The 27,948-nt window shown below is 34.6% G+C and overlaps 1 long non-coding RNA gene across 4 annotated transcripts; it reads left to right on the top strand.

The window, feature by feature from the left end:
• The first annotated feature begins 84 nt into the window (after positions 1–84).
• On the top strand, positions 85–26,197 carry LOC143237315 (uncharacterized). Of its 4 annotated transcripts, none has more exons than XR_013020006.1 (5): positions 85–963; positions 3,189–3,314; positions 10,489–10,627; positions 14,133–14,296; positions 25,990–26,197. It is a non-coding gene; the product is annotated as an uncharacterized LOC143237315 (long non-coding RNA). The 4 variants fall into 4 exon arrangements; XR_013020001.1 differs by lacking the exon at positions 25,990–26,197 and adding an exon at positions 25,226–25,471; XR_013020009.1 differs by lacking the exon at positions 14,133–14,296 and having other exon boundaries at positions 86–963.
• Positions 26,198–27,948: the final 1,751 nt, after the last annotated feature.

Below are 27,948 nucleotides of genomic sequence, written 5' to 3'. Positions count from 1 at the left end.
TGCGTCAGAATATGAGAGCTATGTTTTCTATTTGTTGCTCTAGAATACAGTGAAAAGGCCCATGAGTGTTATTTAAGGCGTTTTTTCGTGACTCGTTGCGTAGTTAGCGACTTGGAAGGACGCAAGAATGTATGCTGGATGGTAGGTAGAGTAGAACTCGGGATATATCGGGAACACGACAGGCAAAACTTTCGACGCCTGTCCTGTGAAAGTGGGTTTTCTCGGGGCACTCCCGTTTCCCACCACAGCAAATACTAAGGCATTGGATTTCTAGATCCCAGCCCAGGGAACTTTATTGCCAGACCCTGAGTTGGGTCGTTTGAATTGAATTGTAGCCATGTTCATATTTACTTGACTTCTTCCTTTCGGGACGGGACCCGGCCATTTTTCCGGTGCTGCCTTTGCCTCCACCCAAAAAAAGAATTAAAAAAAAATTCCTAATAACTCGCGAAAGGGGACGAAGAGGAACCACAACGTTCTTGAACACCCCAGTTGGAGAGAGAACTCTTCTGATTTCTCTCTCTCTCTAAACTAAACCCCTGGCACGTTAGTTTGAGTTTGAGACTGGATATTAGAAGAACGATTAGAGGCGTCGTATCGGCAACGATGAATGGCAAATTTTAAAATAACACTAGTGAAATAGTGTGATCTAATAATTGTATTTTCTTATTTAAAGAAAAACGGAAATAATGCTGAAGAATTATCGTGAAGATGCAAATATGTTAACTCTAAATTTATTGTCATGATAGACTTAAATGTTTTTAATTAAACATCCGGATAGTAATGTCTGTTAGTTTAATCATCTGTTACTATTTTTTCTGAAAGTTTAAGTGGAAGATTAAAGAAAAACTCGTTAGTTATGCATTGTTCCAGTAGTAATTTCTGGAAGAAGACGACATGTTAATCACTTATTCACTCTGGCGAAATCACAAAAGCAAAACGAAACGATAATGTGAAGATCAGGTATTAAGTTGGAATTCTTAGATTACTCTTAGAATAAAATCCTTTTAATATGGTGCTCTCAAAGATTTAACTCTGCGTCAGTTACACGTTTTTAAATTATATATAGGTGTTCTATATATGATGCGAGTATGTTTACAACTGTTAAACTTGCATATAGTCTAGGCTGTCGAACAGGGGGTGGGTGGGTGTTAAAGAAACTTGTTTGTTTTAATAGGTTCGACTGATATGTAGATTTCTATTGTACTTGCAGTTGAGGCTATAAATGAATCTACAATATCTAACGATGCCTTTTGATGGTTAAGAATCTCGAAATAACTGCGTAAGGAGTAGGTCCACTAATGGCTTACCTTTGACATTGTGCCTCCCCAAACAAAACAAAGCAAATTAGATATTCATAGATAACTTTTAGTCGGGTAGATAGACGTACTAAAACATCACTACAAAGATCTTACGATTAATGTATATGTATTATTTTAATATTTTCAGGAGTGTTCGTAACATGTATATAAGATTATCAAACATTAATTTCACTCACTGGAAATCTTGATCTAGTGATGAAGGTTCACGGATAGATGGAACTAGTGTCAAATAAAAACATTATGGAAATAAAACAAAATAATAAAAAAGAATAAAAATAGCTTTATCTCTTATCACGTTCAAATCTGAAAGATAAGTGAAAATATACATAACTCCTGATGACAAGAAACTCAATTGAAATAAAAATGTATCTCAGAACGACAGTTATGGGTATTGACACTTTTATTGATAAGCAGAGAATAACGTTTGGACCTTCCTAGGTCATCTTCTGGTCAGTAAAAAGAGTTTTCATCTCTCAGTTGCCGTACAAATGTCTTAGGGACGACAGTATAAATGGGTACGGGATTGATACATATCTCCAGCAACCAATTAGCAACCCCCTATAGAATTCACTACCATCAAAATGAACTTTATGTTCAATAACCAAAACTACCAACAAATAAATGGCCTAAGTATGGGGAATCCCGTGTCAACAGTTCTAGCCAACATTTTTATAACGCCGACTGAATCTCAAGCGGTAAATTCAGCCTTCCATCCACCAATGTACTGGTGCGTTGATGATACAACTGCTGAATTCACATACACAAAATACACACTTAGTTTTTCAATTACGTTAACTCTATTCACCCCTACAATATGTTCACTTGTGAACAGAAAAAAAAACTCTCCAAATAACATTTTTTAACCTCAAGATCACTAGAACTGAAATTTAAACCAGAAATCCACAAAAAAATCACCCATACTGGATTATACATTCCCTGGGACTCGGCACATGAAACAAAACAAAAACAACGTATTAAGAAACCAAATAAACACAACCACAAAACTATGTTCACCTGATAAAATTAACTATGAAATCAACAAAAGAAAACAAAGTTTTATCGACAAATTTCCTAAAAAAAAACGTGGAAAAAATTATACGCACACACCAAAACAAACAACAATAAACAAAACCTCATGCTGCTGAATGTCACATGTTCCCGACATCAGCAAAAAAAATAATCAACATTTGGAAAACCTTATAACAAAACACAACATTCCAGTAAACACCAAATTTATTCAAAAACCAGGTACAAAACTAAAGTCTGTTATGAGTAAAAACTGCATTGACAAACACAACAATAAAATACAATGCAATAATTGCCTTGACTTCTATATTAGAGAAACAAGCGGGAAAATGAAAACTAGATTCAAAGCACAACAACAACAAAAAACGCCTTCACACGTCTTTGAACACTGCAAATCAAATAAACACAACATTACCAAAGAAAACACCCAGATACTAAGTATGGAAACAAATATAAACAAACGTAAAATGAAAGATGTCCTACTTTTACAGAAACTAAAACCAAAATTAAACCAATATAAAGGAACATCTTTATATCTATACTAATTAATAACTGTCACACCTGTTGAAACTGTCGTCCTGAAGACTTGTGTCCAGCAACGGTCACTTGCAAACTCTCTTTCTTAACCTGAAGATGACCTAGGAAGGTCGAAACGTTGTTCTCTCCTTATCAATAAAAGCCGTTCTCAAATAGAATGTGGATAACTCAACATAATGTCACAGTATTATAGATTATATTTTTTGTTTTACTTTATTTTGTTTAGTTTCTTTCAATGATAAATTATGCAGAAGTGTAAAACTAACGTTTTTATGTTGTTTATAACTTACACTGATGACACAGAAGCACATCATTTGAAATAGTTCACGTTGTCAATCAACAGAAGGACCACCAGCAACATGTTAATCCTTGGAAAGATTAAACAATCATAAACACTTCCACACCATGATCTTCAGAGCGCTGTTAAAGGTAATCTCCTCTAAATGTGTGTTTTGATTTGTACCAAAACGAGTCATTAATAAGTTCAAGCTGTTCCAAAGAATAACTAAAGAGATTTATTTGGTACTTAATGTCAGTGTCAGAGACTGTTTGTGTAATGAAGTGTTTTATATCATGAAAGACATAATTTAATGACATTCGCGCACGTGTGTTTGACTTGGTTTGTTTGTTTTGAATTTCGCACAAAGCTACTCGAGGACTATCTGCGCTACCCGTCCCTAATTTAGCAGCGTTGACTAGAGGGAAGGCAGCTAGTCATCACCACCCACCACCAACTCTTTGGCTACTCTTTTGCCAAAGAATAGTTGGATTGACTGAAACATTATAATGCCCTCACGACTGAAAGGGCGGGCATGTTTGGATGTATAGGAGATCCGAACTCGCGATCCTCAGATTACCCTTATGCACCTGGCTATGCCGGGCCCGTTTTAATTTGGAATACATTGAGTCGTTAATAGGTTAATTCACTTTCAAAGACTGACTAATGACATGTATGTAGTATTTAATGTTACACTTAGATATTAAAACTCACACTACAGCACGTGACCCATAGGTTGCTAGTTGAGCACCCTAAGTACTTACAAGTGCTACAAGTGTTGTGTAATTGAGTGTAGGAATGTAAAGAGCGTGCTTAGATGTTTGATTATAAATATAAAGAGAACCACAAAATTTTTATTAGTTTGTTTTTAGTAGCATCTATTTCTGTAGAGGGCATGCTTAGATGTTTGATTATATTTACACAATCCCCTTCAAACATGTGGTCAGCTATTGGACAGTTACTTCTTTTTTTTTCTTTGTGAACCTGACGATGACCGAAAAAGGTCAAAAAGTTGTTCGCTCCTCTACATAAATAAATTTCTCAAACAATACCAGCCGTTTTAAAATATATACTTTTCTTTACAAGTTGTTTTTCTCGTCATCATGGATTAAAAAAAAATGTGTTTGTTTTTTCCCCAATAACACGTAACTAAATACATGAAACCCAGTTTATGTGTGTCTGTGTACGTATGAAGACCTTTTCACATCTCAGAACACATCAGTTCATTATATACGTATGGACAACACAAAACCACCCGAGCAGAACATTTAATATACTGAAACGAAACATAAAAACTAAAACAATTTAAAGTTTCTATCTTACAGTAAACCAAAGATCTTAAAAAAGATAAATACAATGGAAGCTATACCCGTTAACGAAATAAATACAAAAATAAACAGATACAATGGACGGTACATGTAATTGAACCGATGTTCAAAAACATAAAAACAACACACAATAACAATATATTTGATATTATTACTTTTACTTTAACACTTAAAGTATCACACAATATTACAGTTTGTTTTTATCATAACTAGAAAATTGTGTATCCTTTCAACTTTAAAACACAGAAATAGATGCTGCTAAAAACAAACTAATCAGAAAACAATCGTGGTTCTCTTTATTTTTATATTTCATGTAATACAAACATATATATACGTTTAAACTTGTATATGCAGAATAAATCTACAGAAGAGAAACATCTCAAACTTGTTTCTCTGTGATTTACACCAACAAATCGTTACATTCGTGATCGTGAAGAACGACCCTTTTATTTACACTCTAGGTACAAATTGTTAACTAAGTTTAAGAGAAACTGTCTTTTGTATAACTCTACTTTTAAAATCTTCACTTTTCAGTTTTATATTTCTCTTTTCATTTTCCCTTTCTTTCATTACGTAATTTAACAATTGATTGAGCAGTATTGTTTCACTTCTAACCAATATAAATTGTGAGATAAAACAATAAAGTTGAACCACGATACTATTAAATATCTGTATGTAGTAACTATGGAGACGAAATATTAAAATATAAACCGAACTGTGCGAAGAAAGAACAAAATCTTTATGGTCAAAGGCTGCTCACCTCGTATTCCCCGTGTTCTTCGGCCATTACAGTTTGTAGGTATAATGTTTTGCATAAATATTTTAAATGTGAATTAAATTCTTGAAATGAGAAACAAAACATTTACTTTACTCTACAACCTATGAGAAGGTTAGCGATTACTGGGCTGTTTTACATCACGTCGTACTGGAAAACTTTGAAAAAGTAAAAATTTTCCGAAAGAAAAAAAAGATTCAGTTTACAGCAAATACTGCAGGGGAAACGTGTTCAGGTTGTGCTGATTCAAACAGTCATTTTGTATCTCTTAAATGTGCTACACTTTGTTAAAGAAAACCCACCAGTTTTTCTTTTCTTAAAACTATACTTATAAATTACATCATTAAAATATAATCAAACCTTCAGGTTCAGTCCAGGTTCTTGTTACAAGAAGAATACTTAAAATTATATCTGTGACAAACAAAGGAATTTTATACGTATCGTACTTATTTTTGTAATTGTCTAAATCTAGAATACCAAAAGTGGAAATTTTAAATAGATTTTTGTTTGTGGTGCCATTTGATAGATATGCCATAACTTATTTATTGTTTCGGTCACATACACTGATAGATACAGATATACATGCCATATTATAGTAAGATTAGAAAATGTGACGTTATTAATTCTTAATATTGGACTTACCAAACATATATATCTTCAACACTATATAATGCTCCAATTGGTAATACATAGCCGATACTATGTTGTTGTATTATTAATTAACTTTGCTTTTACTTCGTGATTTTAGTAAATTTATGGTAATTATTTTTACAACAATTACGCTAACAACTTAATATACTGTGATGGTTTACACGGTGTCTTCTCATCATCAGACAAATGTCTACAACACTTGTTATTAAGTTTTCTCAAGCATTTTTGTTGATTTTGAAATTTCACACAAAGATACATGAAGGTTATATGCGATAGCCGTCCTCAATTTAGCAGTGTTAGACGAAAGAGAAAGCAACCAGTCATCACCACCCACTACCAATTCTTCGGTTACTCTTTTTCCAACAAATAATAGGATTGACCGTAACATTATCACGAACCCACGGGAGTAAGGACGAGCATGGTTGGTGTGATGGGATTCGTACCTGTGACCCTCAGATTACGAATCAAGCGCCTTAATCATCTGGTCATCTTTGTAATGTTTCCTTAAGTAATAATTTAAGGATCATTGATAAGGATATTAAATTTGGTAAAGTGGTCAAGAATAACCACTTTTTGGTTAAGTGGTCATTTCGGGTAAGAATAACAATGGTACTCTTGGATGTGGTTCTTTCTATTTTTGTTTTTCACATATTACGACTGGATAATACATATATATATATATGTATAAACACACATATATATAAATCTACAGACGACATGTATGACTTGTCACATCTCAAACTTTTTCCTCTGAGATATACACCAACAAACGGTTATACACTTAATCGCGAAGGGCGACCCTTTATTCATGCTCTAGCTACAATTTGTTGAAAAAGTTTAAAGGAGAAATTGTTTTTTAAAACTCAACTTTGAACATCTTCTGTCTTTTCCAACTGCTATCCCTCACTTGTCTGTTTTATATTTCTGTCTTCATTTCCTTACGTCATATATATACAACAATTGATTGACAAGTATTGCTCAATACAAACTGAGAAAGACAATAATGAAATTGTTGGGAGTCTGTTGATAGAAACGGTCATTTTCTATCTGTTAAACTTGCTACTGTTTATTGATAAAAACAAGTTTGTTTTATTTTTTTAAACTGCGTTTCTTAAAGCACCCCGCTAGTGCAGTGGTATGTCTCCGGATTTACAACGCTTAAATTAGGGGTTGGATTCCCTTTGGCTTCACTGTAAGAAAGCACACACCATTTTTTATAACTAAAATTTACATCAATAAAGATACAATCAAACTTTCAGGTTAGTCCAAGTGAAAGCTGGGTTCTTGTCACAAGGAGGGTACTTAACATTCTATCGATCTCAAACAAAGGAATGTTATAAGTATCGTATTTAGTGTTATAATTGTATGATTATAGAATACCAAATGTGGGAATTTTTAAATAGATTTTGATTTGTGGTGACATTTTATAGATATGCTATGATGTATTTATTGTTTCTGTAGATAGATACAGATATAAACACCATCTTATAGTAAGATTAAAAAATATGACGTAATTCTATATATTGAATTTACCAAAAATATTTTTATTCAACATTGTAACATGCTACAGTTGTTAATATACAGCCTATACTATGTTATTGTATTATTAATTAACTTTGCTTTTTGTTCGTGATTTTAGTAAAGTTTGATAATTATAATTATATAACCCACAACAACTTAATATTCTGTGATGGTTCACCTGGTGTCGTATTATCATTACTAAAATGTTTACGACATTTCAATTTCTCAGCTGTGTATGGAACATTTTCTCACGTTGGGTGATACTCAATTAAGGGGCATTGATAATGTGGTTGAGTTTACAACAACAAGCAATATTTTGATCAGGTAGTTATTTTAGTTAAAATAACAATTTTAGGTAGGATGTTGTTGTTTTGAATTAAGCACAAAGCTATACAATGGGCTATGACTCGTGACTGGGCGGTATACTGTAGCGGTCAATCCAATTATTTCCTTGTAAAACAGTGTTTCGTGAGTAGTGATCACTTGGTACCATTCCTCTTTTCTTTCACTGCTAAATTATTGTTTAAATTTGGCTAAATGCTAAATTTAAACAAACCAACAGTGTCTTTAGACAAATCTGATAAGCTAAAATGTGACGTAATGGAATGTTATTGTTGAGTGGTTCTTAACAGAACACTTTCTATACAAACATGGAACATCAAACATAGTAAACTAAAACTCTTTTGACACACCTACTCTAGAACAACCCTTTATTTATAACCTAGGTATAATTTGTTAACTACCTTTAAAGGAGAAATTGTCTTTTTTATAACTCAACTTTGAACATCTGATTTTTCCCACTGCTATCTCTCACTTATCTGTTTTATATTTTTGTGTTCATTTTCCTTTTTGTTCGGTACAGCGGTAAGTTTACGGATCTACAACACTAAAATCACGCGTTCGATTCTCCCCTGTGGACTCAGCAGACAGTTTGGTGCGGCTTTGCTATAAAAAACATACACGTTCTCTTTAGGTTACGTCACGTATTTACACAACAATTTATTGACGAGTATTGTTACGCTTTTAACCAATACAGACTGTTAAAGACAACAATAAAATGGAGCTATAATATTATTGAATATTTGCATATAGTAACTAAGGAGACAAGATGTTAAAGTTGGAACCGAACTGTGCGAAGAAAAAGTAAAATTTTGTAGTCGAAAGTTTCTAACATTACATTTCGTAGGTATTTTGGCCAGTACAATTTGCAGGTAAAGTTTTGTATAAATATTTTAAATGTATATTCACATGAGATTATTATATAAATCTGAATTAAATTCTTGAAATGAAAAACAAAACTTAAACAATATGTAGGGAACATTCATGTTACTCTACAACCTGTGAGAGGCTTAGTAATTAGGGTAAGCAAACATGGGGCTGTTTTTGATAGTATGGCACTGAAAGATTTAGAAAAAGTGAACATTTTATGAGAAAAAAAGATTCTTCTTACGGCAGCTACTTGATTGTGCTAATACAAACAATCATTTTTTTATACATTATGTGCTGCTGTTTATTGAATAATTTGTTTGTTTGTTTTGGAATTTCGCACAAAGCCACTCGAGGGCTATCTGTGCTAGCCGTCCCTAATTTAGCAGTGTAAGACTAAAGAGAAGGCAGCTAGTCATCACCACCCACCGCCAACTCTTGGGCTACTCTTTTAGCAACGAATAGTGGGATTGACCGTCACATTATACACCCCCACGGCTGGGAGGGTGAGCATGTTTAGCGCGACGCGGGCGCGAACATCTCTGTTATCTCTCTAAATCTTAATTGCTGTTAACGACACATCTTTTATCAGTAAAGTTATGCTTCTAATCTTTACTTTGTTCCACAGATTTATTTGATAATACTACTACCCTAACCCTGATTCTTCTGCGTACGCGAGTTAAATAGAACCAGTCGGTGGTTTCTGAACTACTGCACTACACGTAACATTTAAGCGTTATTAATGGTAATGTTGGCCATGTAAATTCAAATATTACGTAACAATAATTCTGGTCATGTAAATTATGTACTGTATTTGAAGTTTTTATGAACTGCACCTTCGTGGAGTTTAGGATTATATGAGATTTCATTAATATATTTTAAACGTGTGGTAAAAGTTTGGTGAAACGGAGAGCGCTTAGAGACAACAGTTGGTTCGTTTCGTGTTACATAGATAACGTACCCTCTTTTGTCTCTGTACTGGTAGTTTTGTTAATAATATTAGCTATAGTATCTAATTATATTACTTTTTTTAAATATTTATTTATTAGTAAATTTTAGTTATAGATTTTGTTTCGCATTATCAACTTAATATACGTATTTAGGACTAACCTGAATCTCCTAGGCTGGTCTATCCTCTTGAGATGTTATTGAGATTAAGGCCGAAAATAATACTTTTTATAAAAAAAAAAACCGTTAAAAAAAGACATTTAATTATCTATACTTATTAAAAGGTTTATTTGTTGTTTTTTTAGAATCACTCTAAGTAGGTAGCTTGCTTTGATCTTAAGTCAATATTAATGTAATTTGTACAACAAAGCTATTGTATGTATTATTAATAACTATTAGCTTGTGTGTACCTCTTGATGTACTTTTTTAAAGTTACATTTCACATTATGTGCAAGTTATTCAGTAGTTTAATTAATACCTTACGTCTAGTTCATTTAAGTGGTTTAACTGCTCGTGTGTAAATTAAATACAATGACTTTGTGTAATTTATAATAATTTAATCACTTACGTATACCTTCCAAGTTGAAGATGTTTTACCACTTATCAAATTTGTGTGATAGGTGTAAGTAGTAATTTAAGAATATTTTAAACTTTGTAGAATTTAAAAGAAAATTGTTATTACCCACTGGTATTTAATATAAGGAATGAAAATACAGCCATTAATTCATTTATATAAGCCTTCAAAGTATTATTTTAAAATACCTTAAGATACACAAAGAACAACACAACTCTGAAGGATGCGTTTTGATTTCTAGTGTCTTACTAAAATATTTTCATCATTATTCAAAGTATGTCTAATTCGTAAGCATTTTGAGTCTTGAGTTATTTTATTTACAGGACTGGTTATGTAAAACTACATTATTCCTCAAAATGTACGAGCAAAAACTGGATGTTCATAATAGAATGTCTCCTACTACATTGCAGTCTGTTTTCAGTAAGGATGCCCCACTCAAACTTTACTACTTGATAGGTTGAGGTAAGTATTTGAGAATAATACGAATCTTATTTTATTTATTTGTTGTGCCTTGCTACGATGGGTTTAGTTTTAAACCTTACCTACTTGGTACTATATTAATTACTCAATTTAGCTCTTGTTACATGGAGCTTAAACATCATACTGCTATTGTTCAAGCAGTTTCAATATCATTATTATTACCGAAACCAAAGGTAAACTGGGGTTATGTTTGCATCCATGTGTGTGTGTGTGTTTATCAGCAATATTTCTCGAAAACATTTGGGTAGATTTGAACGAAAGTTAGTATACAATTGGACTATGACCCAACTCAGAAGTGATTAATATTTGGAGGGCCGATGTCAAAGATAACAGCAAGTTCACGAAAAAAAATCATATTTGTTACCATGGAGACCGATTTTGTACACTACTTTTGTTTTATATCTTATTCAAAACGAACGGATTTGTTGAAACTTTGTAATCATGTAGAATATCATTACTTTTTGGTGTTGAAAACGACAAACATTCAGACACATTTTCAAATGTTTCAAGGATTAAATATGGTCAACGCCATTCAGGTACTGGTATTATTATTTAAAAAATCAATATTATTGTTTTATTATTGACTGAGTTAAAGGTATTGCGTTGAGCAGGTTACAAAATCGTAGTTTAGAATGCACTTGATTACTGATAAATTTAACGCCATCCTTTTGTTTCACTTTAAAACATCCTGTACCGAGTTAGTAACATTGTTAGCACTTGGTTGAATGAGGCCTTACAACAATAACGTTATTTAAACAAACCTGTTTCTAAACGATACAAAACATGGAAACTTACCAACTTGTCGGGATCAATATAAACCAGTGAACTAAATATTTAGTTTGTGAGTTATTTTTATACAAGCATGATCATGTTTTGTTTATAACAAGAAACCTTGACTATACCATTTCTTTCCAACCTGAGAATAAAAGATTTAGTCTCAATTGTTAAGTTGGTTAAGAATAACGATATGGATGTCAGATATATAAAAATTATAAAGAATGGATATATGAAGTTCAAATAGCAAGACGATGAAGAATATAGATCTTGGTGAGAAGTGGTCGGTAATACAATGAATAATAGGGATTTGGGTGTCAAATAGTTAGCAAGACGATTAAAAATAGAGACGTGGATATCAAGCAGTCGGTAAGATAATGCAAAATGGAGATCTGATAGTTAGAAAAGAGATGAACAATAAATATTTAGTTGCCAGATAGTTAGTGAGACGATGAAGAATAAAGATGTAGATGTCAAACAGTTAGAATAATGATGTGGAAATCAGATAGTTATAACAATATGAAGAATAGACATATGAAGTTCAAATAGCAAGACGATCAAAAATACAGTACTGTGGTCTTTAATACAATGTATAATAGGGATTTGGGTGTTGTATAGAAAGAAGGACAAAAATAGAGATTTGTGTGTCAAATAGTTAAGACGATAAATAATAGAAATATGGATGTCAAAACAGTTAAAACAGAGTTGAAGAATAAAAATATAGAATCCAGATAGTTATAAAGATATGAATAATAGATATATTGATTTGATATAGCAAAACGAAGAACAATAGAGATGTGGATGGGAAGTTGTGAGTAACATAACAAAGAATAGAGATCTGGGTATTAAACACATAAAAGGACAAGAATAAACATTTCAGTGTCAAATAGTTAGGAAGACGAGGAAGAATAGAGATCTGCATATCAAATAATTAAAAGTTGTATGTCAAATAGTTATAAAATTATGAAGCATAGATTTGTGACGTTCAAATAGCAAGACGATGTCAAACAGTCGTTAAGATAATGCAAAATGGAGATCTAAAGAATTAATAGTTAGAAAAGAGGTGAAGAATAAAGATATTGAAGCCAGATAGTTATAAAGATATGAATAATAGACATATGAATATCAAATTGCAAGGATAAAAATAGTTTGTTTGTTTGTTTTATTGGAATTTCGCACAAAGCTACTCGAGGGCTATCTGTGCTAGCCGTTTCTAATTTAGCAGTGTAAGACTAGAGGGAAGGCAGCTAGTCATCACCACCCACCGCCAACTCTTGGGCTACTCTTTTACCAACGAATAGTGGGATTGACCGTCACATTATATGCCCCCACGGCTGGGAGGGCGAGCATGTTTTAGCGCGACGCGGGCGCGAACCCGCAACCCTCGGATTACGAGTCGCACGCCTTACGCGCTTGGCCATGCCAGGCCTTTCCCATTGCTACCCCTCACTTATCAGTTTTATTTTTATATATCATTTCCTTCTTTTTGGCTTACGTCACTTTGTTACAACAACTGATTCAAGAGTATAGTTACACTTGAAACGAATACAAACTGTGAAGAAAGGCAACAATAAAGTTAAACCACAAAATTACTGAATATTTGCATATAATAACTATGGAGACCAGACATTAAAATAAAAGCCGAACTTTGAGAAGAAAGAACAAAATTTTATAGCAAAAATTACCCACCTTACTTTTCATAGGTATTTCGACCAGTACAATTTGTAGGTATAAAGTTTTGTATGAATATTTTAATTGTATATTCACATAAGGTGATTCTAAAATCTCAGTTAAATTCTTGAAATAAGAAACAAAAGTCAGACAATTATTAACATTCATTTTACTCTGCAACCTGTGAGGCTCAGCAATTAGAGTTAATATATACTGGGATATTTCAGATAGCGTTGTACTGAAAACTTTAGAAAAATGTGTAATTTTCTAAGACAAAAATATTATTTTATACAGTAATTAATGCAGTGGAAAACTGTTCTCATTGTGTGAAGCAAACATTATTTTTGGTCTATTAAGTGTGTTATCGTTTATTTATAAATTAAGAGTTGTGTAACTTCTTTCCTTAAAATTATATTTACAAATTACATCAATAAATATATAAGCAGATTTAGTCCTAGTGAAAGTCTGGTTCTTGTTATGAGGTCAGAACTTTAAAACTCTGTTCTTTGATTAACAAAGGTTTGTCGTACGTATCGTAATCATCATCAGTCAAATGTCCACGATATTTTTCTTTCTAAGTTCAATCAGATATCTTTGGAATGTTTCCTCACGTTGGATGATAATGAATAGGCTTTGATAAGGAATTTAAAAGTGGTAGAGTTGTCAAGAATAACGACCATTTTGATCAAGTAATTATTTTAGTTAAGAATAACATTGTTATTGTCGGACGATGTAACATAAATATTTTTATTTAACGACAGTACTTTTAAAATATTTCTTCAGGGCTTAAACGATAAGGACGAACATTAGGGATAAAATCATAAGAAGTAGAAAAGGCAGAGTTCTTTATTTTCGTCATAAAAATGTTACTCAATCGATAAAGAGTTATTTTGTCTTTCACAAGAAGGTCCTTTAGGTGTCTGTATTGTGATTTGAAAGTGTAAACTATGTTAGGTACATAGAGTTTACGTGGTGGAAGAGAGAACTGAAGACCTTTAGCTATCACTGATTTACACTGATTATTTATGTTATAATTACATAGGTTAACAATCTGGTCGCCAGGATGAAACAAGGAATGAATGCTGTTAATCAGTCAATTCAGCCTCAAATTTTGGACATGTTCACACTGCACAATTTGTCTTCGTTCTATTAGTTCCACTTGTTCAGTACATCGGTGCAATCAACACTGGTATCAATCATTCTAAGGTTAGTACAGAACACTTTGAACTTTTCCAGTAAAATTTATGTTCTGTTGATGTTTTGTACGAAATTCTTGATCCAACTCCACCAAACATGCTCACCCTTTATGATGTCTGTGTGGGGGAGGGAGAACATTGTTAGGGTCAATCTCACTATTCGTTTGTGAAAGAGTGGTTAGTGGATGGTGATGATGAGGTACCTCTATTCTTTCACTGCTAAATTACATACGACTAGCGTTGATAGCCCTCGTGTAGCTTCAGCCCAATGTAAATCAAAGCAATAGTATCTTCAGACAAATCTGATAATCTAACAACTTTTGAACATTTTGGTTTGGTTCTTTAAAGTGGAGATACTTTGGATTCACGTTTCGAAGAATGCATTCTGAAAAAAAGCAAATTTCAAGGTTGATGATTAATGGTATAACTATATTGAAGATGAAGAAATAGATTCATACAACAGAAGGGAACAGAGATAAAGTTTTCAATATTTTACAGATTCAGTATTTAAAGTAAACAAAATCTTGATGATGAGAAACCTACTTCAGATAAAAATGTATATCTGAATGGCTGGTATGGGTACTAACACTTGTATTGTGAACAGAATGGCTGGTATGGGTACTAACACTTTTACTGAGAAGAGAGAAAAACATTTCGACCTTCAAGATCATCTTCAGATGAAGAAAGAGAGAGTTCGCAAGTGGCCGTTGCTGGACATATGTCTCAGGGACGATGGTATAAACCAGTGGTGCACAAACTTTTAGAGTCAGGGGCCACAAAAAGTGAAGATTAAAATCGTCCCACAGTTGTTTCACACAAGATGGACATCACATTTAAGAACACACAAATGACGATTACATTAAAGTGTTTGCACATTATTCTGAGAAATGTTACAATACGTCAACTGTCACAAAGTCAATGCGATGGATGGTGCTGCATGTCATCTACGAACTTAGAAATGTTCAGCTTGACGTTGAAAGACGCAAGATTGCTTCCAGATGATCATCAGTCAGCTGATTGCGAGTGTTGTTTTATTCAGTTTCATATACGAGAAAGCCTGTTCACAAGTGGTGTGGACAAGTGCGTTCTCTTTCAGATTAGCAAATGTATCAGGCAACGTTTTGTAGAAGTCAAGCAAACTGTTTTCTCGGTAAATAACACGCAGTTCATCAGATGCTTCGATATCAGTAAGTTCAAGCTGATATTCTGCTGAAAAGTCATCCACTGACACACTGAACGGATCAGCAAAAAGTTTCATCAACAATCTGCATTGGTCAAAGTCGTGAGTGAAACCGTGAGTTGAAGGATTGGATCAAAGTATCTAGCTTCCCAACATAAACTTGTGTGTCAATGTCCTGATTCTTCTGTAGCTGTGACTGAAAAGTGGGAAAGTGCGCGAAGTTGCCTGATGTTGTTTGCTGCCAGAATAACTGCAACTTTGTCCTGAAAGCTGAGGCGTAATTTGCAAGCTGACAGACAAGCTGATTTTTGCCTTGCAACTTCAAATTCAGATCATTCAAGTGTTGTGTCATGTCGACCAGAAAGGTCAAATCAGCTTACCATGTTGGATCAGTCATGGAAAGTATTTCTATCTTTGTTCTTGCTTCTGAGGAATTCTGTCAGTTCATTAATCAACTCAATAATCTTCTGAGCATCTTCCCTCGACTCAGCCAGCGTACTTCACAGTGATACACAAGGTCACCATAGACTTAATCAATTTTTTCAAGAAGACTTTGAAACTGACTGTGATTGAGCCCTCGTGATTTGATGAATTTAATGGTTTTCGTCACTAACGCCATCAGTGCCTGAAAACGAAGTTCTTTAATGCACAGGTTCTGTTGGTGAATAATGCAGTGCAACTTCACCAACTATTGTTCTGCTTTCCTCAATGCTTCATCAACAGTGCTACCAGCCCGCTACTTTCTCCGGTCATGGCTGGTGCTCCATCATTGTCACACTTACCAGTTTCGTGAAATCCAATGAAACACTACTATACTACTGTCTCCTCGAACAGAGCAGACCCAGTTGTCTGACCCTTCATGGAACCATGCTGATTTGTTCCTCTGTGATATCAAACGATGACGACACACCATGAAAAAAAAAACTAGTTGCTGTGCTGTTGAACTGATGTCAGTCGACTCGTCTGCTGCTAAAGAGAAGTAAACAAAGTTGGCTGCTTTATTTGAAAGCGGTCTTGTCACATCTGCTGAGAGGTGTGAAATTCTTCACTGAACTGTCGTACGATTCAAAGCCACCATCTGTAGCTTGCGGACTGCTTCCGGACACAACTTTTCCGATACAGTAATCATGCATTGCTTGACAAAATAACCATCAATGAACGGTTGGCCAGATTTCGCTATCATCAACGAAATATCGTAACTGACCTCACATGCTGCACCTAAATCTGCTGACTGCTTTGAGAAAACGTTCTGCGACTGCCGCAGAGATTCTATTCGAGCTGTTCGTTTATCAATGACTACGTTGTGGAAATCTTTATGCTTCGACTCATAATGACACTTTATATTGAATACCTTCGCCACTGCTACTGTCGAATGACACAGCAGACAAATCACGTTCTTCTGTTCTTAAAGAAAACAGTACTGTGCAGTACAATCATCATGAAACTGCCGGTTTTGTCATCAACTTTTCTTTTACGATTAGCTACCATTTTGTGACGAAATAATATCAAAATAGGGCTCGTAAGTAAATCTCGAAGAACAATTGGAACGCGTGAGATTTCGTAATTAAGGAAATATTACGTCATTAAGCCAAAGATTATATGCCTATGCATTAACGAGATTTTCTTATTAAATTTTCTTTATTGCTCGACACAAATATGGAACCAGTGCCTAATCTAATGCATATTCTTCTATAGCGCTTAATCTTCGCGAACTCTAAGTGCGCGAACTCTCTATGTTTGAGTTTCCTGTTGGACATCGCGGGCCTGATTTTGTGCACCACTGACATAAACAGATACGGAAAGTTATTTACCCGTTGATAAAATAAAACGTGGTTATTTTGCTGTCGAAATAAGGGCAAACTGCTATCTGCACTGTCGTGCATAGAAACAACAAAAACCACAAGAAGGTCTTTCCCCGAATTTTAGTTAAGCTATAGCTAGAAGAAAGGCCGAATTTACACCCTGAACTGGTCTCGCGGGCAGATTGAAATTTTTACTATGTGACTAAGTATCGGGAATGTATTGCTCGTGCTAACTAGACACTGCTAGACAGATCACAGCCAAAAGGAACTTGCTTGATCGATGTTCATAGGTGTCCGCGACACACGCTTCAAAACCACTGTCGTAATATTTGTCTGTCCATTCTGTCATTGTTAATTTGTTATGTTGTTTAATAGTATTACATACAAAGTAAATTTTACTTTGCAGGTAACATGTTTTTACCAAACAAATGAAGACAACATGTACTACTCAGTGAACCTCTTTATTGAATCAATAAATGTCAGCACAAATATATATTATGTGTACTGAAAGTTTGCCAAATTTCATACAGATACACGAGTCGTATCGATACAGTCCTCTCGAGTTCTTCATGGTAAGTACTCGTATGTTACTCTTTTACCAACACATTTTTAATATTTAGTGTTTGAATTAATTAAATACAGAAACAGACAAGGAAAGCTATTCAACCATTGATGAAACAAAACATGCTTATTGTACTGTCAAAACAAGGGCAAACTGCTATCTGCAGTGTCGTGTATGGAAGCGTTATAAACCACGAGGTCTTCCCTCCAATTTTAGCTGAGCTATAACTAGGAGAAAGGCCGAATTTACACCCTGACAGGCAAACCGTAATTTTCACTTGGGGCACTCAACCGTGCGACTAAACATTACTAGTACATCTGTTCAATATATATGCCTGATTGACAACTTTACGTAAGTATCTGTAAAACATACATATCGTGTTGACTACTTTCCTGTAACCACTCAACAACATACATTCCTGGTTTACTACTTTATTAATAGCTTTGAACAACGTACATTCCTGGTTTACTACTTTATTAATAGCTTTGAACAACATACATTCCTGGTTTACTACTTTATTAATAGCTTTGAACAACATACATTCCTGGTTTACTACTTTATTAATAGCTTTGAACAACGTACATTCCTGGTTTACTACTTTATTAATAGCTTTGAACAACGTACATTCCTGGTTTACTACTTTATTAATAGCTTTGAACAACGTACATTCCTGGTTTACTACTTTATTAATAGCTTTGAACAACTTACATTCCTTGTTTGCTACTTTATTAACAGCTTTGAACAACATACATTCCTTGTTTGCAACTTTATTAACAGCTTTGAACAACATACATACATTGTTTACTAATTTATTAATAGCTTTGAACAACATACATTCCTTGTTTACTACTTTATTAATAGCTTTGAACAACATACATTCTTTGTTCACTACTTTATTAATAGCTTTGAGCAACATGCATTCCTCGTTTACCACTTTATTAATAGCTTTGAACAACATACATAGATACCTGGTTGACTAAATTACCCTGTACAACAGAACAACAGAGATACCTGGTTCACTAAATTACCCTGTACAACTGAACAACACAGACACCTGGTTCACTAAATTACCCTGTACAAGTGAACAACATAGATACCTGGTTCACTAAATTACCCTGTACAACTGAACAACATAGATACCTGGTTCACTAAATTACCCTGTACAACTGAACAACATAGATACCTGGTTCACTAAATTACCCTGTACAACTGAACAACGTAGATACCTGGTTCACTAAATTACCCTCTACAACTGAAGAACATAGATACCTGGTTCACTAAATTACTCTGTACAACTGAACAACGTAGATACCTGGTTCACTAAATTACTCTGTACAACTGAACAACGTAGATACCTGGTTCACTAAATTACTCTGTACAACTGAACAACGTAGATACCTGGTTCACTAAATTACCCTGTACAACTGAACAACATAAATACCTGGTTCACTAAATTACCCTGTACAACTGAACAACATAGATACCTGGTTCACTAAATTACCCTGTACAAGTGAACAACACAGATACCTGGTTTACTAAATTACCCTGTACAACTGAACAACATAGATACCTGGTTCACTAAATTACCCTGTACAACTGAACAACATAGATACCTGGTTCACTAAATTACCCTGTACAACTGAACAACGTAGATACCTGGTTCACTAAATTACCCTGTACAACTGAACAACATAGATACCTGGTTCACTAAATTACTCTGTACAACTGAACAACATAGATACCTGGTTCACTAAATTACCCTCTACAACTGAACAACACAGATACCTGGTTCACTAAATTACCCTCTACAACTGAACAACACAGATACCTGGTTCACTAAATTACCCTGTACAACTGAACAACACAGATACCTGGTTCACTAAATTACCCTGTACAACTGAACAACGTAGATACCTGGTTCACTAAATTACCCTGTACAACTGAACAACGTAGATACCTGGTTCACTAAATTACCCTGTACAACTGAACAACATAGATACCTGGTTCACTAAATTACCCTGTACAACTGAACAACATAGATACCTGGTTCACTAAATTACCCTGTACAACTGAACAACATAGATACCTGGTTCACTAAATTACCCTGTACAACTGAACAACAGTAGATACCTGGTTCACTAAATTACCCTGTACAACTGAACAACATAGATACCTGGTTCACTAAATTACCCTGTACAACTGAACAACATAGATACCTGGTTCACTAAATTACCCTGTACAACTGAACAACATAGATACCTGGTTCACTAAATTACCCTGTACAACTGAACAACATAGATACCTGGTTCACTAAATTACCCTGTACAACTGAACAACATAGATACCTGGTTCACTAAATTACCCTGTACAACTGAACAACATAGATACCTGGTTCACTAAATTACCCTGTACAACTGAACAACATAGATACCTGGTTCACTAAATTACCCTGTACAACTGAACAACATAGATACCTGGTTCACTAAATTACCCACTGTACAACTGAACAACATAGATACCTGGTTCACTAAATTACCCTGTACAACTGAACAACATAGATACCTGGTTCACTAAATTACCCTGTACAACTGAACAACATAGATACCTGGTTCACTAAATTACCCTGTACAACTGAACAACATAGATACCTGGTTCACTAAATTACCCTGTACAACTGAACAACATAGATACCTGGTTCACTAAATTACCCTGTACAACTGAACAACATAGATACCTGGTTCACTAAATTACCCTGTACAACTGAACAACATAGATACCTGGTTCAGATACCTGGTTCACTAAATTACCCTGTACAACTGAACAACACAGATACCTGGTTCACTAAATTACCCTCTACAACTGAACAACACAGATACCTGGTTCACTAAATTACCCTGTACAACTGAACAACACAGATACCTGGTTCACTAAATTACCCTGTACAACTGAACAACATAGATACCTGGTTCACTAAATTACCCTGTACAACTGAACAACATAGATACCTGGTTCACTAAATTACCCTGTACAACTGAACAACGTAGATACCTGGTTCACTAAATTACCCTGTACAACTGAACAACATAGATACCTGGTTCACTAAATTACCCTGTACAACTGAACAACACAGATACCTGGTTCACTAAATTACCCTGTACAACTGAACAACACAGATACCTGGTTCACTAAATTACCCTGTACAACTGAACAACATAGATACCTGGTTCACTAAATTACCCTGTACAACTGAACAACATAGATACCTGGTTCACTAAATTACCCTGTACAACTGAACAACATAGATACCTGGTTCACTAAATTACCCTGTACAACTGAACAACAGAGATACCTGGTTCACTAAATTACCCTGTACAACTGAACAACATAAATACCTGGTTCACTAAATTACCCTGTACAACTGAACAACATAGATACCTGGTTCACTAAATTACCCTGTACAACTGAACAACGTAGATACCTGGTTCACTAAATTACCCTGTACAAGTGAACAACACAGATACCTGGTTCACTAAATTACCCTGTACAACTGAACAACGTAGATACGTGGTTCACTAAATTACCCTGTACAACTGAACAACATAGATACCTGGTTCACTAAATTACCCTGTACAACTGAACAACATAGATACCTGGTTCACTAAATTACCCTGTACAACTGAACAACAGAGATACCTGGTTCACTAAATTACCCTGTACAACTGAACAACATAGATACCTGGTTCACTAAATTACCCTGTACAACTGAACAACACAGATACCTGGTTCACTAAATTACCCTGTACAACTGAACAACATAGATACCTGGTTCACTAAATTACCCTGTACAACTGAACAACAACATAGATACCTGGTTCACTAAATTACCCTGTACAACTGAACAACATAGATACCTGGTTCACTAAATTACCCTGTACAACTGAACAACATAGATACCTGGTTCACTAAATTACTGTACTGAACAACGTAGATACAAAATTACTCTGTACACTGAACAACGTAGATACCTGGTTCACTAAATTACCCTGTACAACTGAACAACATAGATACGTGGTTCACTAAATTACCCTGTACAACAGAACAACAGAGATACCTGTTTCACTAAATTACCCTGTACAACTGAACAACATAGATACCTGGTTCACTAAATTATCCTGTACAAGTGAACAACACAGATACCTGGTTCACTAAATTACCCTCTACAACTGAACAACACAGATACCTGGTTCACTAAATTACCCTGTACAACTGAACAACACAGATACCTGGTTCACTAAATTACCCTGTACAAGTGAACAACACAGATACCTGGTTCACTAAATTACCCTGTACAACTGAACAACATAGATACGTGGTTCACTAAATTACCCTGTACAACTGAACAACATAGATACCTGGTTCACTAAATTACCCTGTACAACTGAACAACGTAGATACCTGGTTCACTAAATTACCCTGTACAACTGAACAACATAGATACCTGGTTCACTAAATTACCCTGTACAACTGAACAACATAGATACCTGGTTCACTAAATTACCCTGTACAACTGAACAACATAGATACCTGGTTCACTAAATTACCCTGTACAACTGAACAACATAGATACCTGGTTCACTAAATTACCCTGTACAACTGAACAACACAGATACCTGGTTCACTAAATTACCCTGTACAACTGAACAACATAGATACCTGGTTCACTAAATTACCCTGTACAACTGAACAACATAGATACCTGGTTCACTAAATTACCCTGTACAACTGAACAACATAGATACCTGGTTCACTAAATTACCCTGTACAACTGAACAACATAGATACCTGGTTCACTAAATTACCCTGTACAACTGAACAACACAGATACCTGGTTCACTAAATTACCCTGTACAAGTGAACAAACACAACACAGATACCTGGTTCACTAAATTACCCTGTACAACTGAACAACATAGATACGTGGTTCACTAAATTACCCTGTACAACTGAACAACATAGATACCTGTTTCACTAAATTACCCTGTACAACTGAACAACATAGATACCTGGTTCACTAAATTACCCTGTACAACTGAACAACATAGATACCTGGTTCACTAAATTACCCTGTACAACTGAACAACACAGATACCTGGTTCACTAAATTACCCTGTACAACTGAACAACACAGATACCTGGTTCACTAAATTACCCTGTACAACTGAACAACACAGATACCTGGTTCACTAAATTACCCTGTACAACTGAACAACATAGATACCTGGTTCACTAAATTACCCTGTACAACTGAACAACAGAGATACCTGGTTCACTAAATTACCCTGTACAACTGAACAACATAGATACCTGGTTCACTAAATTACCCTGTACAACTGAACAACATAGATACCTGGTTCACTAAATTACCCTGTACAACTGAACAACGTAGATACCTGGTTCACTAAATTACCCTGTACAAGTGAACAACACAGATACCTGGTTCACTAAATTACCCTGTACAACTGAACAACATAGATACCTGGTTCACTAAATTACCCTGTACAACTGAACAACATAGATACCTGGTTCACTAAATTACCCTGTACAACTGAACAACATAGATACCTGGTTCACTAAATTACCCTGTACAACTGAACAACATAGATACCTGGTTCACTAAATTACCCTGTACAACTGAACAACACAGATACCTGGTTCACTAAATTACCCTGTACAACTGAACAACATAGATACCTGGTTCACTAAATTACCCTGTACAACTGAACAACAGAGATACCTGGTTCACTAAATTACCCTGTACAACTGAACAACACAGATAGATACCTGGTTCACTAAATTACCCTGTACAACTGAACAACATAGATACCTGGTTCACTAAATTACCCTGTACAACTGAACAACATAGATACCTGGTTCACTAAATTACCCTGTACAACTGAACAACAACAGAACAACAGAGATACCTGGTTCACTAAATTACCCTGTACAACTGAACAACATAAATACCTGGTTCACTAAATTACCCTGTACAACTGAACAACATAGATACCTGGTTCACTAAATTACCCTGTACAACTGAACAACGTAGATACCTGGTTCACTAAATTACCCTGTACAACTGAACAACACAGATACCTGGTTCACTAAATTACCCTGTACAACTGAACAACGTAGATACCTGGTTCACTAAATTACCCTGTACAACTGAACAACATAGATACCTGGTTCACTAAATTACTCTGTACAACTGAACAACATAGATACCTGGTTCACTAAATTACCCTGTACAACTGAACAACATAGATACCTGGTTCACTAAATTACCCTGTACAACTGAACAACATAGATACCTGGTTCACTAAATTACCCTGTACAACAGAACAACAGAGATACCTGGTTCACTAAATTACCCTGTACAACTTAACAACGTAGATACCTGGTTCACTAAATTACTCTGTACAACTGAACAACGTAGATACCTGGTTCACTAAATTACCCTGTACAACTGAACAACATAGATACCTGGTTCACTAAATTACCCTGTACAACAGAACAACAGAGATACCTGGTTCACTAAATTACCCTGTACAACTGAACAACATAGATACCTGGTTCACTAAATTACCCTGTACAACTGAACAACATAGATACCTGGTTCACTAAATTACCCTGTACAACTTAACAACGTAGATACCTGGTTCACTAAATTACCCTGTACAAGTGAACAACACAGATACCTGGTTCACTAAATTACCCTGTACAACTGAACAACGTAGATACGTGGTTCACTAAATTACCCTGTACAACTGAACAACATAGATACCTGGTTCACTAAATTACCCTGTACAACTGAACAACATAGATACCTGGTTCACTAAATTACCCTGTACAACTGAACAACATAGATACCTGGTTCACTAAATTACCCTGTACAACTGAACATCATACATGCCCAGTTGACTACTTCACTGGTACATCTGAACAACATACAACTTTAAATGATAATTATAAATCTGTACGAACAATTTCACTCAGATATACTTTAGACTTTTGTAAGATTTATTGAGTGTAAGTCACAAAGATGTGAGAAACCAATCGAAACTTTCATGTTTGTTTATATGTAAAGTCTGACAAGATTCTACATGATACAATTTACCTGTTGTTTTTAACCCTTAATCTCAGAGCTTATAGACGTGTTTTAACAATAGACAATTTATTTACTGTTTTTTTAACTTCTAATCCCAAATCATATTGTTGTATTTGTTATCTAATTCTCATTTCTTGACATAGTAAATACTCAAGCCTCGTTTTTTGTACAATTTTCTTAGAGGTTTACTTTTGACAGACTTTTTATCTCATCCTTTTATAATGTTACAGAATGCGATATCAACACCTATCAGTGAAGCCCGACTTTGAAAGCAGCTGTAGACAATATTTGATTGGACAGAGAACATTATGTACTGCTTGTTTTATACATACTGTGAACAGTGGTGTCTGTCCATCAGTTCATCTGTCTCCTGTTTATGACGGCTTCACTTCTCATGTTGAGTGTGAAAAGCTATGGATGAAGTCAAAGTACAACATTAACTTTTTAAATAACAGTAGAACAGGTATGAATAATGTTAACAACAAACAGGATATTCTACACTAACTTGTTATGAATTAATAACACTATGTATCAGAATGTAAAATGTGACATAACGGTTTGTTATTGTTAAATTGTTCTTAGCAGAACACTTACTATACAAACATAGAAAACCAAAACTCATGTAACACACTTACTCTAGAGTATCACACAGTCTTACAATTAGTCTTTAGTCACTGCTACACGAGGGCTATTTGCGCTAGTCAGCCATAATGTAGCAGAAAGACCAGATGGAAGTCAAGTAGTCATCGCTACCAACCGCCAAGTCTTGGTCTACTATTTTGTACTATTTGCTGGTGTATAACTCATCATATACCATTAGGTTCCTCGACTCAAATCACTACAAGTTGATGTATATATAAATAATTTACGTAGGTTCTCATACACTTTCTCGCACCATTTACTATGATAACTGTATTTATATATACACATATATACGTATGTACATAGATGTAGACGGACGAGAATTTAAATAGAAATGTTGATATTTTTTTAGGGTAACACTGTCTTCTCAGTCAACGTTGTACGAATGTTGATGACGAAGCTACGTATGGACAATTCCTCAGAAACTGCGCATGTCAGGTAGATATTAGTGGTTGTCTGATTTAATAACAAGCTCAGCGATGGTAAAAACTATTTTAAAATTTGAAGAAAAATAAACATATGAGTATCTAGAAAACTATGGGAAAATATCAGTATATTTAGTGAAGTATTTGTTGTATTTTTTTACTTTATAAGTAATTCTATCTTTTAAAAGTAGTAACATAGAAATTCAAGAATGTTCTGGTGCTTGTCCTGTTTGAAATTATTTAGATTTTTATTGATTACTTCAATTACCACTCCTCAACATATTTCACACTTGAACATTGATAATAAAACTGTAAACAGTTTCAGGTTTGTTTTGTTTTCTTTTAATCAATAGCTTAACCTTTTAATGTACTTCTATACATCAGAATTCCCAGATGTTAAGTGATTTATAGAACTGTGTATTCTTAAAAAACACATTAACTTATTACAATAAAATTTATATCAGGTTGTGACTGTTATACAAGATTAAATATTAATATGAATAGATACAGCTTAAAGGATTTTCAAAATCTATAAAATAAAAATCAGTCCTAACCTCAGAATCACTAGAAACAAAAGTCCACGAAACGTATTTGGGATTTTATTGGAAAGAAATGTAAACAGCTTTCCAAAGGAAAATAAATGTCAGAAGAGAATAAATAACTGTTTTTATAGGAAAGTCATCAAAGCTACTGCGCTTCTTTTCCGTTTACTCGGAATCACTTATCTTCTGCATCAGTCCTCATGACGATACTCACCTAGAGAGGGAGTACATGGTAACTAACGCCTTGTTGTAGTCCTCCAAGTAAGTATTTCAAGTCTGATTTTATATGAACGGGGAAAACAGAAAAATGTGGGTGTGGTTCTTACTGGCCATAAATCTGTTATTTTCACATCACTTCCAAATCCTTGACAGTGCTGGATATTAAACCTTACGGTCCGTCCAGTTACTATTATTTCTGTATCTTACACAGTTCGTAAGTTTGTGTGTGTGTTTTCTTATAGCAAAGCCACATCGGGCTATCTGCTGAGGGGAATCGAATCCCTGAATTTAGCGTTGTAAATCCTAGACTTACCGCTGTACCAGCGGAGGGGGAATTTACAGTTCGAAAACTGTCTGACAGAATATTTATTAATCATTTCTCTGGTATGTCAATGTATGTATAACCACAACTATATGGCTATAATTCGTAAGTCTCCTGAACTGACTAAAAGAACAACAGTGGGAAATTATCGTTACTTAAACTTAAGTCAAATTATTTACCCACAAACTAACTCAGTGTAACATCTAAACTGGTCATCACCAACCATCGCCAAATCTTGGGCTACTCCTTTACTAACGAATAGTGTTATTGAAGGTCGCATAATGACACCTCAACGGCTGAAAGAGCGGCCACGAATAGTAACTAAGGAGACAAGATATTAAAATGAGAACCGAACTGTGCGAAGAAAAAACAAAATCTTATGGAAGAAAGTTTCTAACACTGCATTTCATGGGTACTTCGTCCAGCACAATTTGTAGGTATAACGTTTTCTATAAATATTTTAATTGTATATTCCCATGGAAACATTTTATACATCTGAATTAAATTCTTAAAATAAGAAACAAAAGTTAGACAATTAGTAAGTAACATTAACTTTACTCCACAACCAGTGAGAAGCCTAGTAATTACTGTTAGCAAATACTTGTCTGTTTTCCATAACGTCGTGTTGAAAAGTTTAGAAAAATTGAACATTTTCTATAAAGAAAGAGAATCTTTTACGACACGTACTGCATGGGAAAGGTTTTCGGACTGTTCTAATATACACTATATTTTATTATCTGTTAAATGTGGTACCGTTTATTGAAAAATAAGCTTTAAACTCCATTTCTTAAAACTGTATCTAT

The sequence above is a fragment of the Tachypleus tridentatus genome, chromosome 2 (assembly GCF_004210375.1).
Source record: "Tachypleus tridentatus isolate NWPU-2018 chromosome 2, ASM421037v1, whole genome shotgun sequence".
NCBI classification, from domain to species: Eukaryota; Metazoa; Arthropoda; class Merostomata; order Xiphosura; family Limulidae; genus Tachypleus; species Tachypleus tridentatus.
The sequence above is the reverse complement of the archived record's forward strand: the minus strand, read 5'-3'. Positions and strand labels throughout refer to the sequence as shown.